This window comes from Zea mays, chromosome 4 (assembly GCF_902167145.1).
Source record: "Zea mays cultivar B73 chromosome 4, Zm-B73-REFERENCE-NAM-5.0, whole genome shotgun sequence".
Lineage (NCBI taxonomy): Eukaryota > Viridiplantae > Streptophyta > Magnoliopsida > Poales > Poaceae > Zea > Zea mays.
In genome coordinates, this window is record NC_050099.1 from 241719118 (window position 1) to 241725117 (window position 6000).

Consider the following 6000-nt stretch of genomic DNA (forward strand, 5'->3'; position numbering starts at 1 on the left):
ATTTGTTTGGTATATTTGCTAAGGACAACCTCCGACGTGTTAGGCTGTAGTGGTAGAAAGTGTTATTTGTAAATTACAATGATCGATCAAAGACGTTAGATCTGAGATGGATAGTGATGATTTAATATGTGTATCATGTGCACAAAGCTTTCATGTGCACTGGGTATGTCCTCGCAAAACTGAATGAAGAATTTATGTAAGGTTATGCTATTGTGACCTGAACTGTCTGCTTCTGTTATTCTTTGCATGTGTATGTGAGGTTCTGTGTTGGTCGAGCATTCAGCAGGCAACATTCAGCAGACACATGCTACTGCAGGTATCTGTCAAAGTAAACTGAATGTTGCCGACCGAGCTACTGAATGTGTATATCTGGAATCTTCAGTTCCAGATTGTGTCACTTTGTGTTTTGTTGTAACTCTTGAAGAGCAGATTGTTCATACATATAGTTGACATATTCCACAACTCGCAGTCATTGTTCACAATTTTGTGTCACACTGTTCACAGACACAGACTGAAGATTCACAGACATGGTGGGAAGTTGGCGCCCGGTGATGATACAGGTGGAGGTGGGGAGCAGTCCGGCCATAGGCCACTAGACATGGAGGTTGTGGTTCTCTCTAAACCCTAAAAACCCTAAACACGGCAAGACAAGCTTCGACGAAATGGAGGCAGAGTCGGCTGCTTCGCCATAACAGCAGGCGACCACTTTGCTAGAACAGAATCATCTTTGTGCGGTCTCGTGATGAACGACGATTAAGCCCCCAACCCCACGACGTCGTGAAGCATCCTCTTCCTTGTCCCCTCTCTCTTCTCTTCCTTGTCCCCTCCTCGGATTTTATTGGAGCAATCGCAGGCACTATGAAGGGGAGGTCAGTGGGACTCATCGACGACGTCCATGCATCGACGAAAGTTCCACGGATCAACCCTGCCTCGCTATCTGCATTGCCGTCGCCGACGACCAGTGAGTTCGATTTGTGTTGCCCCGATCTCATTTCTCCTTGCGCTTAGGGATCTGTTGTCTTCGAAAATATTCTATATGTTTGTAGATGAAGGTGCCCAAATGGATTTGGCTTCCAATAATGGTGGACGTTTGGATTGGTTGGACGCGTCCTTGGTGCCACCTGGGCAAGTGGAGGTTAATAAGGTGGCTCATGTTGTGTTGGTTTAGGGTACTTGTCAAATTGATAGGCTAGATTTCTTTTCATTGTTTTCTTGTAGGACACTGAGAGGATAGAAGCCAAAGAACGACTTGATTGGGGTTTTTGGTTGTTAGTGGTTTTTGGGAGGAAGAAGGGAGACATGAAGTACCTAGTGAAAATGAGATGTATGTTCGTCTTGGACTGAATATAGAGGATGAAACTGAGAATAGAAAAAGAGAGGATGTCGCTAGAGGCGGTATTATTAACGTGGAATAAATTAAACTTCGGATGTTGATTTGGGAGACGACCCTACAGACCATGAATGTGAATAGTATATTCCAGACGAGAGTGTTGCTTATGATAGAATGAATCCTTCAATGCAACCAGGAAGTTTGTTTCCTAACATGAAGGAGTTTAAAATTGCTATGAGACGATATACGCCATCAAGCACGAGTTTGAGCTTGGAATTGATGTTACTTCGACCACCAAATACAATGGTTATTGCAAAGGTGGTGGTTGTCCTCGAAAAATTTATGCTAGGGAGGAGAAGAAAAGATTAGCTGCTATTGTGGTTGTTGTGCTAGATGACTTTCGTACATGCACTTCTAGTGGCAGGAGGAAGACGACCACACCTACTAGTGGATGGGTTGCATTCCACGCTCTTCCTTTACTGGTGAAGAAACAAAAAATGGGTGCTAAAGAGCTGCAACATACACTTCTAGGAATTCATAATGTGACCATTGCGTACGACACAATGTGGAAGGAGAAGTAGAAGGCACTAAAGGAGTAGTTTGGAACTTAGGAGCATAGCTTCCAACTTTTGTTCTCATGGCGGGAGGCTATACTAGCAAAGTCACCAGACAACATCGTAGAGATTGATGTGACTAAGGAGGATGGGAAGAACTATTTCAACCGTTTCTTCTGTGCACTAGGTCTATGCATCACTGGTTTTCGTGATGGTTGCATGCTTTACCTAAGTGTTGATTCCACTGCTCTTAATGGAAGATGGAATGTGCATCTAACTTCAGCCACTAGTGTTGATTCCACTAGCTTTGGCCTAGATGCAAAACTGAATGTGTGTGTGAGTTCTGTGTGCCGTCGACTGCATGTATATGCAAAACTGAATATGAATGTGTTGCTTTTGTTATTATTCTTTGTATGTCTATGCAAAACTGAATGCCGACTGCATGTGTATGCAAAACTAAATGAAGAATTTATGTAAGGTAATGCTATTGTGACCTGAGCTGTCTGCTTCTGTTATTCTTTGCATGTGTATGTGAGGTTCTGTGTTGGCCGAGCATTCAGCAGGCAACATTCAGCATGCACATGCTACTGCAGGTATCTGTCAAAGTAAACTGAATGTTGCCGACCGAGCTACTGAATGTATATATCTGGAATCTTCAGTTCCAGATTGTGTCACTTTGTGTTTTGCTGTAACTTGTGAAGAGCAGATTGTTCATACATATAGTTGACATATTCCACGACTCGCAGTCATTGTTCACAATTTTGTCACATCGTTCACAGACACAGACTGAAGTTTCACAAACATGGTGGGAAGTTGGCGCCCGGTGATGATGCAGGTGGAGGTGGGGAGCAGTCGGGCCATAGGCCACTGGACATGGAGATGTGTACCATGTGCACAAAACTTTCATGTGCACGAGATATGTCCTCTTTAAAATATGATGTTACATCCAACATACGTTATCAACTTACTATGAATTACATGTCGTACGTGCGTACGATCTAATTAGCAAAACTATAATACACTAAAAACATATACAAGGTTTATTTTGCAAAACAACATATAAGATGTGTTACCAACTAATTTTTTAAAATGGCTTTAGCTTCTTAAAAACATATGTAGAGTTGCTTCTCCTTCTCCAAAAGCTAAAGCTAAAATGGACCCTTAGAGGGTGTTTGAATGCACTAGAACTAATAGTTAGTTACCTAAAAATTATTAGTGGAATTAGCTATCTAACAAATAACTATCTAACTATTAACTAATTTATCAAAAATAGTTAATAGCTAAACTATTAGCTAGAGTGTTTGGATGCCTCAATGTAAGTGCAATCAACCCTAATTGAGGGTTTTGGTGATTAAATGACAAAACAACAGAGATTCTAACAAGTTTGCTCCTAGCATGTACACAGTAATTCTACATACAGGAGAAGCACAGATCTTATGAGCATAAAAATGTAAAGCACAACGGATTTAAATTCTACATCATATGGCGTGCTCCAAGTGCTTGGAAACAATGACAGTGTTCATTTTATAATTCTTGAGTTATAGGAATCGCCGTTAAATTAAGAGGGATCTGCAATGGTTAAGTAAGTAATGCAATGAGATAAGTTCAAAATCCTTCAAAATCATCTTTGAGAACACTTTTCCAGATCATGAATGCCTTTGTGAAAAACCATTTTTACTTCCCACAAGAGTTCCACCTTTGTTCACTTCAAAATGTTCAAAACTTGCTTTTCAGCCTTTGAAACCGGTTCAACCGGACCTGTGTAACACCCGGGTTTTAGGGGTCCAAAACCCGGGCGTAAACATAATCACCAGGTGTGCTGGGACCAAGTCTCACACATATGATGAATCATGGCACAGGATCGAATGTCACATCTTTACTATATAACAGGAGTTCTATACAAAATAATTAAATAATTACATCATAAGGAGACAACGGTCCAGCAACCCAAAGTTGACTGGGAGACGACGGCCTAGATCTCTCACGAACTCATCGCAGCATCCTCCAAGTGCCTCATCCTGCGGTACCTGTTCTTGACCTGTGGGGGGTGTGAGACAGCAAGAGTGAGCTCACATACGTTCATCGCTCAACAAGTTGTGGGGAATAATGTGCATGAACTCGCCAAAGGTGGGAGCTCACGTGAAGTGTAAGGCTTACCAAAGAGGATGGTTAGAGCTGAGCATTGCTTTTAAAGTTGGTCAAAATTTTATTAGCAATTACTAAGTATAAGTAAATACCAACCCAATTAAATAGTAGAACAGAAGTAACAACATCACCTGCGATGCAATGCATATGACAAATTGAATTTAAGTTCCATAAATTAATCATGTGAGGGTCCGAGCTGCTCATGACCGTGAGCACGGCTAGTATACCAGTTTTACACTCTGCAGAGGTGGCGCATCTTTACCCACAAGTCATGTTACCCATCTGCCAAGGGATCGCGACTTCCCATACACCTCTACCGAGGAGGCGAGGCAGGGTAACACTACGAGGCCTTTACAAAGTTCCACTAGCTTCAGAAAACCCGCTACAGTTTATAGGAAGCTCCAATGCAGGAATCCCTTGCAGGACCGCCATCGCAGCAAAATCCTCCCGAGGGCCTCCCTACACTGACCACTCCCCTACTGCCCTTGCCCCTTTCGGGTAAGGTAGTCCTCCACTAGCTTTCCTAATTAATCAGCCAAGGGCGTCCCATTAAACCCTTGTGGTAGCACTGTTTTCCCGGGTGGTCGCTCCATGTTCCAATTAACATAATGATCTTATCATGAACGATAAATAACAACGGATAACAAAAGTATAATCATGAGTAATGTATCTTCATACCCAAAACCACATAAAGCACTAGCAAGTACTACCCAAAAAGTTTTAGTGGTAAACAAGGTATAAAGATAATCAAACTAGGGTAACCTATTGGGTCCCATCAAAATTAACCTATGCAGATCATTATGATTAATCAGAACATGGCTGGGTAAAAAGAAGTGATCAAGGGCACAACTTGCCTGGCACTTGAGAATCCAGGTACCAACTTGCTTTTCAGATGACACGTGTCCTCGCTCTAGTCGTAGCAATACAAACAAACATTGTATAGGCAAAATTAACATTACACCAAGCATGTAAATAAAATACACAGTAATAATCTAGACATTAAAATAAGATCACAGGAACTGGAATCGTTAAATTTGGAGGTATAGATTTTAAGTTATGGATTTTCTAAGGTTTTATGCATTTAATATAGGTTTAAGTGAGAAATAAATTTTAATGTGTATTTCATGCCAAAATAGTGGCACAATAGATAGACAATAATTTTATGAAAATTTAGGAACTGGAATGGACCAATTTGGAGTTCATATGAATTTTCTACAGATTAAACAAGTTCTAACATTTATTTATGCACTAAAAATTAATTTCTGATATTAATTTCTGATTTTCAATGCTCTCTGGATTGGGCCACAAATTCCGGAAAGCGCAGGGGCTATGGTACAAATAATTTTAAGACTCAGTGCACTGTTCTGTGGACCGCGGGTTCTATTTTGGAAAACTCAGGGGCTCATTTGTAAGACGCACAAGTCGAAGGGGTATCGGCCACAATGAGCCGTTGGATCTAAATCAACGCTTGGGATTAGATCCTGACTTCAATGAATCAGCGCACCACGATAGCCGCGGGATCCTAGATCTACGGCTCAGACTCAACGAAATCCATCCACCGCCCAAGCGTGATCTAACGGTTCACGCGCCGTGTCAAGATTTCCTCCCCCCGATCACCGTCAGATCAGGAGCGTCCATAGTCTATCTAACGGCTGATCACCTCTTCACACCACAATCCCACATCAGGGATCCAACGGTTCCTGGACTTCTTCCCCCTTGCTCCGAGCCGCAACGGCGCGCACACCGGACACGACGGCGGCCACGCCGCAGGTCGATTCCATTGCGACCCCGAGCTCTAATCTCTAATCAAGCGAGCGCTACGCAGTGTATGAACAAGGGCGAACACGTTAAGTGCACATACCAATGACAGCGGATGTCAGGATGGGACGGCCATGGTGAAGGGCGGTATGGCGGTGGAGGACACATTCCGATGAAGAATCTCCAGGGCTCCGGTGGATTTCCCCGCGTCCG